The sequence below is a fragment of the Nelumbo nucifera genome, chromosome 7, assembly GCF_055504915.1.
Source record: "Nelumbo nucifera cultivar China Antique chromosome 7, China Antique-T2T, whole genome shotgun sequence".
Taxonomy (NCBI): domain Eukaryota; kingdom Viridiplantae; phylum Streptophyta; class Magnoliopsida; order Proteales; family Nelumbonaceae; genus Nelumbo; species Nelumbo nucifera.
In genome coordinates, this window is record NC_142655.1 from 17,639,718 (window position 1) to 17,654,210 (window position 14,493).

The window sequence follows — 14,493 nt, forward strand, 5'->3', positions numbered from 1 at the left end:
GAATTTATAAGTTTCAAGTCATTATAAAGCTATGAAGATTGGGAAGAGCTGAGCTTTAAATCGAAGCTTGAGGGTTTCTGTGTGTTTTGGAAGTGGAGCTTCTGCATCAGAGACTTGAAGATTTTGATCGAGTTTTAGAAAATTTGATGAACTCTGGTAAGTTTACGTGAATTGTAACCGTCTTCCTTTGGCTCTTGCCTTGATGGGTTTTCATCATGAAATAATGGTCTGGATTGTTGAGAGTTTGGCCTCTATTTCATTTTATTGAGAAAGAAGATGATGAACAATGTATTTATTTCTAAGGGTAATTTTGATATTTTCAAAAGTCTTAAATCGTACATGAATTATCTGATATACATAACTGACGGTCCATATACTAGATTGTCACATTTTAAAAGTTCGGATACTAGATTATTGAGGGTAGTTCTTGAGTTTGATTAGGTTTCTAATGAGGAGATGCACAAAAGGACAAGGATCCATGTGTCCTTCCGGCGAGAGATGTTCACTTCTTTGATGGAGGTGGTGGGGTTGGGGGATTCTTCTAGCCATGAGAGGCTTCCGGCGAATGGATAGAAGTTCACACACTTACAACTTATCTCCGCCGCCAATTTCTGCCAGAGACGCGGTGTATACCACCGGGATTTGAAACTTAGGATCTCTTAACAAGCATTTTTTTCTGTACTTATTCTGTTTGGTTTGTGAGATGGGGATGAGAAAAAAGGGAATATTCTAAAAATATTTCTTTTTCTCTCATTTATTTTGAGGGAAATAGAGGGATGGGATGAGAAAAATGTGGGATGTCAGATCCCAAAATCGTGGATTTGGAGTTGCACCAAAATCGTGCGACCCCGGTGGAAAAATTTGAGAAACCACTGTTACTATCAATTACGAACAGAGGAGGGAACCAACGACGACGAACAGAGGAGGAAGAGAATTAGTGCCATCCCCGTTACCATCAGCGATCTGCTACCTCCCCTTCCCCGTTCGAACCCAGAAGCAGAGCAGCGGTGGCGGCATCCCCTCTTAGCCACTCCCTTCCTCCCTCCCTCCTCTCTTCTTCTCTTTCTTCTTCTTTTGTCTTTTGTTTTTCACCCAAAAAAAGCATTGTTCATCGTCTTCTCAACAACAAACACAGGAAATACCAGTAGCGGTGACCAAGATCATTTACCCTCTAGTACCTCTCCGTTCATCGTCTTTGCTTTCCGCCGACGAACTATTGTTCGTCTTCCTCTTGGTGAAACAGAGCACCCCACAACGACTATACTCCATCATTCCTATCGTCTCCGCAACTATTTCACTGGTTTTGACTAGTTTCTTCGATCATCCATTGTTTATGATTCCCTCATTTTCCCTCTCTCTCTCTCTCTCTCTCTGATTGTCGTTGCAGTCATGGAGCTCTCTTTTTCACCTTACATGAATCCGGCGAAGAAGTAGCTCGTCATAGTGTTTTTCTCATTATTTTTCCATATATAAAACCAAACAATGGAAGTATAAATTTTTACACTTTCCCATTCCCATCCCACCCAAATTTTCCCACAAACAATGGAGCCTTAACATGCATTTTTTCTATGTAAAGTAACTCTTATATGTGATGCATGTAAGGGGTGTCAATTTAACTGGATTTGGTCCAATCTGATCCAGTTCAATGTGAGTCCATTACAAATGGACCAGGTCCAGTCCAATCCAATGAATATTTTGGACTATTTTGGACTGGTCCAATTCAATGTCTGGGCCATCCAATTTGTTCAATTTTGTTTTAATTTAAATTGGTTTTAACCCAAACCTGATCCATTAACACCTATATTCTTATCTTCTATCAATAAACTAGATATTGTCTCAATCCAACCCAATCCAATAAAAATTCTTTACAGATGGAACGGGTCCAATCCAACCCAATAAATAGTTTGGACCATTAAATCTGAACTGATCCAATTCAACCTATCTTGTTGGTCCATCCAATCCATCCAAATTAATTTTGGTTTGGATGAAGTCCAATCCAAAACCGATCCATTGACACTCTTAGATGCATGTCACAACACATATTTCTTACCAACTTGTATTCATCTACTTAAAATATTTGATGTAAAAATATCAATAGTATCAAATACAACCTTAGTCATTGTATAGTCATTTACAAGCATCTTCTAGTTATAGTAGCTTCTTCAAAGCAACCAACTAAAGTATTTACTAAATAGGTTTTTGTTTTCACATAAAGAGAGTGTTCTCCAACATGAATAATATTTTCTTTCTTTGTAGTGATTTTAAAAAAATTAGATTAGCCCTTACACGTAAGGAGGGTGTTGGGTGTTCCCTAGTATGAATTATTTTCTTTCTTTATAGTCATTTTAGGAAAATTAGACTCGCATTTGGCTTGCAAAAAATATTACGTTGTTAAACAAAAACGTGTTCTTCAATTTGTATTCAACAGGAGATTCTGAGGGATACTGAGAGAGATATATCAATGGACAAAAAAACTTTTGAATTAAATATTGAAAATTCAAGAAATGCAAACAAGTTCATAAGACAGTTCTGACAAAAAAGTCAAGAGATAAGCAATAACTAGAAAAAAAAAAAAAAAAAAAAAACAGAGGAAATCAGTGTTCATTCAGCTATCATTATTTCATCAAGCACACAATAACAAGATAGATAGAAGCAGAGAACCACTTGCTTAGAATCTTAGGCTGCATTTGACATTACTTATTTTAAGAATTTATCTCCTTTTTGTAGTTAAAATGCCTATATAAATACTGAGTTTTTAACACTTTTGTTTATATTTGTGTTTGAAAGTATCACATCAGCAAATAAAAAAAAAAGTTCTTGAACTGTATTTTTGTTTTAAAAAGAAAATTTATATACTTTTGGAACCATCAAAATAATGATTTTTAAAACAAAAATTATATGATTTATAAAACATGATATTATATACACATGAAATCATGCTTTCCATGTTTTTATTTTAAGAACCAATCTGCTTCAAATCTAATAATGTTCAAAAGCTACCTCACTTTTTAAGTTCCAACGCTATCCCTAACACAATGTAGATCTTTGATAAAAAGTAGATGAAGAAGCCTTTGCTCAAATAGGACTTGTTTCAGTGTTTTTATGTTGTTATATTATGACATTCAGCTGTTCAGTTAGCTACATATATATGCACCGTTCAGACTTCCATCACACAAATATATATATATATAAGCTTTCAAATTTGTACCTCCAGACTCAAGTTAAATAGCCCAAGCCCAGTCCATAATTAACTGGGCTTAAACTGAGCCCAGACATAGAGGTCTGGCCCTGCCCTGGGCTCGTCTTCCTTTGACCACTCCTCATTTTAGGCACACGATCTGGCCAATCTAGATATACGACCATACGGGTACAAGCCCAATGTCCAATTTGAATAATTGTACAATATATATGACTGGGCCTCTTCATATTTTAACGATTGCCCGGGGTTCGGATGTAGTAGACACCTTAGGTAGAGTTCAGATCTATGCCCCACCACGGGGCGCCCCACAATATTCCACAGCGCATCCCCGCCTTGTATTGGAATATCTCCCGATGATATCATCGGGTATGGTATTATCATCGGGAGATGTTTCCAATACATGGCGGGGATGTGTTGTGGGACATTGTGGGCGCCCCCTTGTGGGGCACAAATATGAACTCCGTTAGGTAAGCACAATAAATGAATACGTAATAGCTGTGTGACACATGTTTCAGTTAATGTGTTTTTCATCCAAATGTTTTTGTTCCGTTAGACATAGATTATTCATTATTTTATTATCTTTGTCAAAATAATTAAATATAAAAAATAATGAAAAAGGAAACATAAATGAGTCACAACTCCCAATATGTTTAGATTTTTCTTTTTCATTGTTTTTATTTTTAATTATTTTGACAAAGATAATAAAATAATGGATAATTTCTATCTAACGGAACAAAAACGTTTGGATGAAAAGCACATTAACTAGGACATGTATCACACAGCTATTACATGCTCACTCATTATGTTTACCTAATGTGCTTACTACATCCGGACCTGATTGCTCGAGCCTTGAGCTGAACTTGTCCAATTTGCACTTGTCTCGATGGATGACAAGAGGGAATCCATTGAAATGAGCCAAATGGCCATCTTACCAAATAACCTAAATATTTACTGTTCAACGAGCAACTTTCAGCAAAACAGCCAGTCTCGAAAAGTATATAAATTTAACATATCAATTAGTAGAACCCTTAATAAATGAAAGAGATGCTGTGTATGAATCACTCACATATTCTTCTGAATTATATGTACCTGCGGGATTAATTTGGAAAACCGGTAGGGATATGCAAGAACAAACCATTTTTATTGGAAACATTCCTCTAATGAATTCCCTGGGAACCTCTATAGTTAATGGAATATACAGAATTGTGATCAATCAAATATTTCAAAGCCCTGGTATTTATTACCGTTCAGAATTGGACCATAACGGAATTTTGGTCTATACCGGCACCATAATATCAGATTGGGGAGGAAGATCAGAATTAGAAATTGATAGAAAAGCAATGATATGGGCTCGTGTGAGTAGGAAACAAAAAACATCTATTCTAGTTTCATCATCAGTTATGGGTTCGAATCTAAGAGAAATTCTAGATAATGTTTGCTACCCTGAAATTTTCTTGTCTTTCCTGAACGATAAGTAGAAAAAAAAGATTGGGTCCAAAGAAAATGCAATTTTGGAGTTTTATCAACAATTTGCTTGTGTAGGCGGGGATCCGGTATTTTCTGAGTCCTTATGTAAAGAATTACAAAAGAAATTTTTTCAACAAAGATGTGAATTAGGAAGGATTGGTCGACAAAATATAAATCGGAGACTGAATCTTGATATCCCTCAGAAAAATACATTTTTATTACCGCGAGATGTATTGGCAGCTGCGGATCATTTGATCGGAATGAAATTTGGAATGGGTACGCTTGATGATTCAGGAAAAATTTACCCAAGTGCATTTACCCATAGTAAACAAAATGTCGAATTTGCCCTTTTGTTTATCAAATTTTTAAAATAAAACCTAACTTATGAAAAACCCTTCGTTTCAAATTTTTTCGAAGCTTTGTTTGGAAAAGAAATCCGTGCCTCTTTATTCTGGAGCGGTTGTTCATCCTACACCTCGCCCAAGTATGCAGCTGCCACCAAACCCTCAGTAGCAATAGCGCTGAGTTCAGATACCTCCACCAGTTCCTCTGCCACCAAGTTTCAATACCTCCCAGAGCCTCGAATGATCGTAGCAAGGCAAGAGTGGTTTTGTAGGTTTTTTCCGGGTGTTGAAGAAAAAGTTAACACCATCTACCAGCTACCTGCGCTAACTTCAATCCAGACCGAAGTTGAAGAAAAAGTTAACACCATCAACAATAGAAAAATGTATTAGTAATTAAAGGCTGGAGATTAAAATTAAAAAAAAAATCTAAAAAAATTCAAGAAGATAAAGTTAAACGTCGAACGACGAGCGTTTCCTCCAAGCTTGGTTAGCAGCGAGCACACTATTTTGCTTCAACGACATTCCAAAACGTTGGAATCTTTGCAATTCGTGTAAGAAATTTGGAAGCTGTCTCGATGAAAAATCTTGAGGGGTTGGAGCTGATCCGACGTTGAATAAGGGAAGGCAGAAGAAGAGGAAGAAGGGGAGACAGGATGGATCATGAGAGAAGGAGAAACAGAGTGGCATTTCTTATTAGTATTTTCCTTAAATACTGTTTACAGGCATGTATCGAAGTCTCTCTTTCTATCTCTTTTCAATTTTTAGGTTCTGCTAGCATGATCGGCAAAAGCTTCGTCCTTTGAGAATAGTAATACCAGAGTTATATTACGAAGTCTTTAATATAATCTAAGACTAAATAAGCTCCATCATCATGAAGCATGCACTAACTTAACATGCTGCTTCTGGTTTAATGTTTCTTTTTTTTTTTTTTTTCATACGTTTTTCGTTTCTTCCTATTCTGGGTATGTCCTATACGTAAGTTCTAATGCAAAGTTCCGTTTGGCCGGGTGGAAACTACCCACTGAAACCCCTTGCACCCGTCTTCGTTACAACTAGACCTGTTCATGGGCCGGGTCGGGTCGGGTTTTTACTCTTTATTAACAGAAATATGTTAGGCCCGAGCCCGAGCCCGAGCCCGGCCCGACCAACGGGCCTACAACTTGGGCCTGAACCCAGCCCTAATAAAAAGCCCGAAGCCCGAGCCCGAACCCGAAACCCGACCTAATAAAAAAAATTAGAAATTTTCCCTATTCAATAATCAATATAAATCAGAATTTATTTACATTAAAAAAATATAAATTCAAAATTTATTTATATGAAAAAAATATATATAAAGAAGGGAAAGAGGATGTGGAGAAAAAGAATTCGGTTGGAAAGAGAAGGGAAAGAGGTGAAAAAAAGAGGGGTATTCAATTAGGGTTTTTAGGTTTATTTATAGGTCGGGCCGGGCTATTTTGGCAAATCCCGAGCCTGGCTCGAATTTATTGCGGGTCGGACTTTTTGGCCCGAGGTTAAGCCCACGGGCCTATATACCTGCTTAAGCCCGTCCAGGGGCCGGGCCGGCCCGTCAGGCCACCCGGCCCATGAACAGGTCTAGCTACAACAAACCATGCAGAGAAACTAGGGATTTTCTACTCATTTTTCCTATTCACTCTATACTCGCCGTGAATTGGAGCCGTACATCTCTATTATGAATTAAGAGATGTATGGTTGCAAATCACAGCCGGTAGAGAGTGGATAGGAAAAGTTTGTAGGAAATCTGGGTCAGGGAGGTGGAGACAGAGTTGGCGGTTCCCAACCCATATGCGAGTTTGTATACCCACCAGATTTTAGCGCGAACTCTGAAACTTTTTAATAGCAACAAAATCTGTCTGCATGAAAGCCGAGACCATCCGAGTCCGGTAATATTCGCTTCGCTTGTCGGGAGATAGAGTCAAGAGTAGGGGTAGATTCGAGCCGAGCCGAGCCAAATAGTATGAGGCTCGAGTTCGATTTTGAGAAAAGATGTTTTATGAAAACAAAAAAATTATATATAAAAAGATTTTTTATTTGATATTTAAAAAATTATGAATTACAATAATTAATAATCATAATATTTTTATTATTATATATATATATATATACATATTCGAGCCGGCTCACAAGTCTCACAAGCCGAGCTCTAGTAGGCTTGAGCTTGGCTCGTTTCATAATTAAGCTAGTGAATTGGGCTTGAGCTCGGCTCGAAGCTCGGTAGAAACCGAACCAAGTCGAGCTTTTCACAAGTCAAACTCGAGCAGCTCGTGAAAAGCTCCGCTCGTTGCCACCCCTAGTCAAGAGTGTCGTCTCGTGGCCATATCAATCGCTTACTACCTGATCTAATCCAACCTCTTGCCTAGATTCCCTTTGTTTATCTGGGCAGATTTCCTTTTTTTTTTCCGTTCCAGACGGTGGAATCCGAATGGAAATCTGCGTCTGAAGTTTGACACAGAGAAGCAGAGTACTGCAGTGCTCAAATTTTCAGATCCAAGCTGAAACAAGATCAAACGAATGCTATTCCCTCTCTTTCCGAGTTCAAACCAGCCCCCCGCCATGTATTGGGAACATCTCCCAATGATAATACCCAAAATGATGGTGTCATCATCAGGAGATGTTCCTAATACACAGTGGGGATGTGTTGTGGGACATTGTGGGGGGCTGATTCAATCTCTTTCTTTCCACCCGTTTCTCACATTGTTTTCTCAGTCCAAGTATCCCATTTCTTTTTGTGATGTTGAGATGGAACAACAATAGAATTGGTATTAGATCAATCCCATCTATCTCTCCCACCCAAGAAACTAGTGGCCGATATCAAGATTAGTTTCTTCAACTTTCTTCACCTCCTTCTCACCAAATTTTTGCCATTTGGAAGTTGCAGTGGCCATCGCTGCCTACAACGGTGATACCAAAATCATCGCCACTGCTACAACTTCCAACAACAGCGGTGAACAATAAGGGTATTTTAAGAATTTTAAAATAATTTCCACTCACATGATGTCACATGTAAATGGAGTGTGACAAAAAATTAATGACAAGAGAGATTTTAAACAATTGTCAGAAAACTTAAGAATAGCTTAAGATAATATATAAACAATAAGGACATAGTTTGTCAATTTTATGAACATTAAGATAGTTTAAGAGATTATATATTCAAAATTTCAAACAAACTGAAGCTTTACGCAGCTAAAATTGCCACTGGAGAGAATTATGGGTTGTAGGGACAAGTTATCATGGGGCTATTTTAAATCATATTTTAGTAATTTTACTTTATTTGGGCAAAAGTGTTTGGCCTTTTCCTCTTTATTCAGATTAACAAAGCTTTAAGTTTCAACAACTTACGTCGTTTAACCTCTGAATTTGTGCTCCTAAAGTTCGAAAAGCACATAGCTTAACGCCCTAATTTTAGGCTTTGTGTTTTAGGTAAGTTTTGGCTTTATATTATAACATTTTAAAATCAGTTGTTACCAAACACTCAAAGCACTAAAAACTAAAAACAAAACAAAACCAACCAAAAAAAACCTCAAAAGCAAAAGCTTAGCAAATATAGCCGTATTTAATTCATCCTTAATCCCAAGTATTTTGGCTTTATTTTCTCTAGACTAATAAAATATTAAATTAACTGGAAAAAGATACATCAAAGCTAAGACCTAAGAATTTGAACTTAAGCCATTGTGGAGGATTACCAAACCAAATTGACTCACAACATGATATCCTTTAAAAGCCATAATAGTCAAAAGCGATTTGACTCAATGATCATCACCATACACCAATTCATCTTTGCAGCTAACTGAACAGCTTTTGAAATTGCCCCCAACTTACTGTCAAAAGCCCCTATGACTGATAACATAAAAATCTATCCATAGAGCTTTCAAAACTTCTATCAGTAGGCTAGAAAGGAAGGAAAATTTAGGGATGCCGCATGAGCATAAATCCTATATAAAGCATCCCCCATATGATATTGAGGGGTGCAAATTTAGTTTGGCCTAAGCATTTTATACTACGGGGTTGGGCCTTTAAGTTAGGCACATTTAAATTTTGACAAAAATCCAATCTAACCCACCAATATATATATATATATATATATATAGGAAAATATCTTTCATTGCTACTCGTAGATTCAAATGCATTAACGAATGTAGAGTAATTTGAAGTAGGGAACTAGAAATTTGGCCTATATATTCACAGAATCAAATATGTCCCCATAAATTTTATATACTTGAACTGAAGATATTCCCAATGTGCGGCTGATATGATGTGCACAGGGTCTTTACTTTGAGATATGGGCTTTCTAAAGTCCTAGGGAGACATTAGAATGCCCAAACCACCACCATACATGGCTAAATAGTCATTTCCTCTTGAGTCATGAAAACCATCAAAGAATCCATGAATCAAGCATTTTCAATAAAAGACAATGGAAGCTGTCAAATATAATAATACAATAAAAAAAAAACCTGACAAATCTAAGTATAATTCAAAACCTGTTAAAGCACATGAATGACAACGACCAAGACCCATTTTGATTCAGAAATTAACAAATATATAATAAGAAAATTTCAAACGGCATAACTGTCTTGGAGAGATGATTTGATATTCAAATGTCTGTTGTCGCGTCTAGAGATTTTTCGTCTAACAACTTTGGAAGTTGCTAGTAAGTCACGCATAATTTCTGTCCCAGATGATGAATAGAGTCAATAGACCTCATCGGCCTCATGACGTTGAAAACGACTTTGCATTATTTTCCCATTTCACTCTCACGATTAATTTATTATATGTAAGGCTCCCGTTTGCTGGGCTGATTGTACTGACAGTAACTCTGAAATGTAAGGGGCCGTTTGATAACGGATGAATTGAAACATGTATGGCTTTGTATTTTAGTTGCAAAAATAATTAAATAATAAAATTTCTTGAGATATAATGGGCTATTCAACTTTGGTTTTAGCCATTAAAAGCCCCACAACTACCTTAAAATCTTATTCACAAAAAGACAAAACAATAAGCTTTTTTTGTTCAGCAGATTCAGCTGTTATGAAACCATTTGATAAAAGCTGAATGACTGATATAAAAACATATTATTTTGTCTTTTAGTGAAAAAGTTTTTCAAAATTTTGTGAACTCCTTTGATGGCTGAATTGCTGAAGTTGGGTAGTTTACTAATTATTTTAGCGTTGAATGTTTTTTATTTAATTATTTTATCCACTAAATTACAAAACATAAGTCTGTTCAATTCAGCAACTTCAGCTAGTATATTATCTAACGGCCATAATGACTCAATGACTTAAAAGTCTTCCACGTGGAACGTTGATGATTTGTGCCTGGCTTGGAAATTCACTCAGCAAAGGCAAAATGGAAAATTTGTGATAATAAGGTTGAAATTTTAGTGAACAAAAGAGTCCAATTACCTACGGTGCATCTACTGCAGCCTGCACCATGCCGGAAAAGTTGTAATTGGTGGAATATGATGGTGAATACATTTTATTAAACATAAAAGTATATTTTATAAAAAATGAATTAATAAAAAATAAATAAATTTTACTATGACTCATTGATATCAGATGCAACCAATATTCATAAATTGTAGCTAAACTCTTTCTTTAATCTTCGAACCAACAGTAAATTTGTTAAACAATGAGTGAGCTACAAGGTAGGGCTCTCACGGGTTACACAGCCTTAGAGCATTCTGATGTAATCATTTCTGATTACGTACCATTTTTTGTGATGTATAAATTTTTTTGGCTAAGTACCTTGTTATTTGACCCGGTGGTGACGTGCCTTGGTGATGAGCTACTTGGTGGCGAACTGCCTGGTGGCGAACTGCTTGGTGGTGAGCTCCCTGGTGGCGAACTACCTAATGGCGAACTGCCTGGTGGCGAGCTCCCTGGTGGCGAACTGCCTGGTGGTGAGCTCCCTGGTGGACTCATCATTTGACTTGCTCGTAAGCGACCTGCAACTCAGAGGATGGTGGAGCTCCCTGGCTCAGTGCAACCCGACTATCCTCTGCATGAGGTGATTTCCTCTCCTTTGTAGGCGGCGGGAGCTGAGGGACCTGCGAGAACTGAATCAGAGGACCCGGGGGTATTTTCCCGACGGGGACTCTTCGATGCCTAAGTTAGCATTATGATTACAGAGAGCTTGGAGATAAATGAGAGCTTGGAGAGAAATGAGAGAGCTAGAGGGCAGGGGTTACCATCCCATTTCCCCTTCTCCCTCCCCTTTAGGGGGTGAGGTCTTTATATACCGAAGTCCTCACGGCTTAGGTGGGTGAAAAGCCTCCAAACGGTAAGACTCGTCACATCCCGTCAGAACCGGGGTATGGTGGTGAACTCCTCGAGGTCGTCAGGCTGGCGCTTGTGTCAGGCGGCCAGGTCGGCGCCTGGGCCAGGTTGTCAGGTCGGTGCCTGTGTCAGTCGGCAGGTCGGTGTCTGGGCCAGGATGTCAGGTCGGCGCCTATGTCATTCGGCGGGTCGGTGTCTCGGTGGGTCGGTGTCTGGGCCAGGATGTCAGGTCGGCGCATGTGTCAGTCGGCGGGTTGGTGTCTGGGCCAGGATGTCAGGCAGGAGATCTTCCTGCGATACTTGGGGACGAACTGCTTAGTGGCGAGCTGCCTATGCAATGCCGAGTTGTCTAAGTTGCCAGGCTGAGGGTGAGCTGCCTGTGGCGAGCTGCCTGTGGCTGGCTGCATGTGGCGAGCTGCCTGGGGCGAGCTGCCTATGGCGAGCTGCCTGTGGCAAGCTGCTTATGGCGAGTTGCCTATGGCGAGCTGCTTATGGCGAGCTGCCTATGGCGAGCTACTTATGGCGAGCTGCCTATGGTGAGCTGCCTGTGGCAAGTTGCCTATGGCGAGCTGCTTATGGCGAGCTGCTTATGGCGAGCTGCCTATGGCAAGCTACTTATGGTGAGCTGCCTATGGCAAGCTACTTATGGCGAGCTGTCTAGTTGTCAAGAGGTCCCACTTGTCACAATTTCACTAGAGGGCCAAATCTGCCCTCATCACATTCCAATCAAATCATCCCCTTTTAGGGCAACTTTCAGCATGAAAACCCACTTGCCATATGCCTAGTTTAACCTTATTGTTTTTTTTATAGCTATGGATTTATTGCTCCAATTATTTAATTAGCTTTCTTAAACGATCTACCAATCTTCGACATGGCAAGTTAGTTTCGAGCTCATAACGAGTCTATAGATGTCTCTTATTTCCCCACACTTTGACTCATTCCCAAATGACCCAATTCACACTCAGAGTCTAGCTCTATTCGACTATACTACCAACAAGGTTTTTTACAGTCGCACGTCTCACATACGACCCTATGTTTGAGATGTGCGGCTATTACGAGACTGGATTTGCTCCTCACACAGGGCGCCTCACACTGATTTCACACACACATTCTACCATGCATTGGGAGCATCTCCCATACTTATAAGTATGGTTTTTAAAACCAACCCAGTGATCAAACCGATAAAAAGTCCGGTTATTAGGTCGAATGGTCCATTTGTTCGATCTGAACAGTTGGCCCATTCTGACAAAAAAAAATTAAAAAATTAAAAAAATTGAAAAAGGTCAAAACTGTTAGAATGGTTCGAATAATTAACCGGCCGATTCAGCGGTTTCCTGGCCAAAATCAACAGTTTTGGGGATTCCAGTTTTCCCGGTCCGATCCAGTTTTGAAAACCATGCTTATAAGTTATAATTAATAGGAGATGTTCCCAATGCACAATGAATGTGTATTTGAGGTGACCATGTGTTAGGAGCAGATCCTGTTCCGGCTATTAAGTCTTGTCAGTAGTAGATCTTGTCTCCCCTAATAGGGGTGCAACAGTGCCAATGGGCTATCCCATTTGAGTCAGAGTAAACCCGTGTTCACACAGTCCCAACAGTCTTAAAACCTTGCATCGAGAGTATCTCCCCATAAAATAAAGCATACCAGTATGAAGATATTCCCAATGTAAGATTATAAAGGTTGTTGGAATTGGCGTTGCCTTGATAGAAGTCGAACTCCATTTGAAAATTTTACACTACCTCAGTTTTAGGTTTTTGGTCCCAGATCCATTCAAATTATAACAAAGAGAAAATTATAAATAGGTATCCTGTGAATTGTAATCACCTGCCAAGAAAATGCTTTCAACACCCTACCAACTTCATCTGTCACCACACATTTCATTATGAAACTGGGAGCCACCAAGTATGAGATGTGAGGTGACTGTTGATGTTGGTAGGTGATCCAGACTCAAAGGCCTCAACTTTAAAGTGTGGCAACCAAGTAGTGAACTTTCAAAATTCAAAAAATCAACACTCAGTCTAACTGATAATGCAATAAATGGTAAAAGGTCCAAACTGCCCATATTAAATTCCTTTTATCCAGTCTTGATAATGATTTTGTTGAGATGGTTTGGGAGAATAGTCAATCTAATAAAACTCAAAAAAGTCCTTCTGAAACTCTTACAAATATGTAAAGGATAGTTTTAAAATTTGAAATGTCTCAAGGCACATATGATATCACATGTCAAAGATACTAATGAAAATGTTAACAGGTGGACTTGAATGTTGGTTTTTTGTAAGTTTAGGGCACTTGGTTGTAGCACTTGAAAGCTGAGACACTAAGGCTATGTTTGGTTTGAAGGAAAATGCTGGGAAAGGAAGGGAAAGACAGGGAAACCTATATAGACCTTCCCTACCTTTTCCTTAACCAAACATAGCCAAGTGTATTAGTCACTTCCCCCAAAGTATAGGATGTTTATTTATAATTTTACCTTTAGGCTCTGTTTGTTTGCGATATAAATGTCGAACTGAGATATTTATGAACCCTAGTTTGCGTTTGCGAGAATTTGTTTGAAACATAAAAAAGTAATGATTATCAGAGCAAAAATGTATTTCCTAACACTTTTGTACTTTGAGAAGAGAGTATTACTATACCTATTTTTTAGATACACTTTTGTGTTCTTTTGATAATTAACTTTTTTACCAAAGTTAATGCATTGGAGCATAAGATAGTTGGAGCATTTAATGATGGGCCCACACTTTTGCACAGATTTCAAACAAACAAGATGAATTCAAAAACAGTTTAAAATGTGAACCGTATTTGCATTCATGAATCGAAAATGGGTAAATATCTAGTGTACATATTTGCATTTGTAATGCAACCAAACGCAGCCTTAGGCTCAGTTTGGAAAGAGTACAAATGCAAATATGTACGGTGCAAATACATACAAATAATACAAAATTTAAGGTTTTGCACTCTACATATTTGCATTTGTACTTCTTCATAGCAAAAAATCAATTCTAACCCACCCAAGTTGCACCCCTACCCCAATTCAAAGTAGATCTCTCGTGGGCAATTTTTGTTTTTGATTGTTTGTTTGTTTTTAAGAAAGCCTTCAAAACGTGGTATGGATCAAATTTCACTATGGTTTGATTGGTCATACTCTTCCAATGACATGTCTTTCTGCACCATACATTCATCCAATTTATTA